Source organism: Arachis duranensis, chromosome 2 (assembly GCF_000817695.3).
Source record: "Arachis duranensis cultivar V14167 chromosome 2, aradu.V14167.gnm2.J7QH, whole genome shotgun sequence".
Lineage (NCBI taxonomy): Eukaryota > Viridiplantae > Streptophyta > Magnoliopsida > Fabales > Fabaceae > Arachis > Arachis duranensis.
In genome coordinates, this window is record NC_029773.3 from 31,153,167 (window position 1) to 31,154,089 (window position 923).

At 40.7% G+C, this 923-nt stretch overlaps 1 non-coding gene across 1 annotated transcript; it reads left to right on the plus strand.

Moving 5' to 3' along the window:
• Window positions 1-721: 721 nt before the first annotated feature.
• Window positions 722-829, plus strand: LOC127745278 (small nucleolar RNA R71). The gene has a single exon (XR_008006475.1). It is a non-coding gene; the product is annotated as a small nucleolar RNA R71 (small nucleolar RNA).
• Window positions 830-923: the final 94 nt, after the last annotated feature.

Genomic DNA, 923 nt, shown 5'->3' on the forward strand with positions numbered 1-923 from the left:
TATTGCTTGGAAGAGTACTAGGAGGGAGTTCAGTAATTTTCTTGCTCAGCTGACCCACTTGTCCCTCCAAATTTCTAATGAAGGATCTTGTTTCAGTCATGAAACTTTGAGTGGTTTTGATTAGATCAGAGACCATGGTTGCTAAGTCAGAGTTACTCTGCTTAGAATTCTCTGTCTGTTGCTGAGAAGATGATGGAAAAGGCTTGCTATTGCTAAACCTGTTTCTTCCACCATTATTATTGTTGAAACCTTGTTGAGGTCTCTGTTGATCCTTCCATGAGAGACTTGGATGATTTCTCCATGAAGGATTATAGGTGTTTCCATAGGGTTCTCCCATGTAATTCACCTCTTCCATTGAAGGGTTCTCAGGATCATAAGCTTCTTCCTCAGATGAAGCTTCCTTAGTACTGCTTGGTGCATTTTGCATTCCAGACAGACTTTGAGAAATCATATTGACTTGCTGAGTCAATATCTTGTTCTGAGCCAATATGGCATTCAGAGTGTCAATCTCAAGAACTCCTTTCTTCTTACTAGTCCCATTGCTCACAGGATTCCTTTCAGAAGTGTACATGAATTGGTTATTTGCAACCATTTCAATCAGCTCTTGAGCTTCTGTTGGCGTCTTCTTCAGATGAAGAGATCCTCCAGCAGAACTATCCAAAGACATCTTGGACAGTTCAGAGAGACCATCATAGAAAATTCCTTTGATGCTCCATTCAGAAAGCATATCAGAGGGACACTTTCTGATTAATTGTTTGTATCTTTCCCAAGCTTCATAGAGGGATTCTCCTTCCTTCTGTCTGAAGGTTTGGACTTCCACTCTAAGCTTACTCAATTTTTGAGGTGGAAAGAACTTTGCCAAGAAGGCATTGACTAGCTTTTCCCAAGAGTTCAGGCTTTCTTTAGGTTGTGAGTCCAACCAT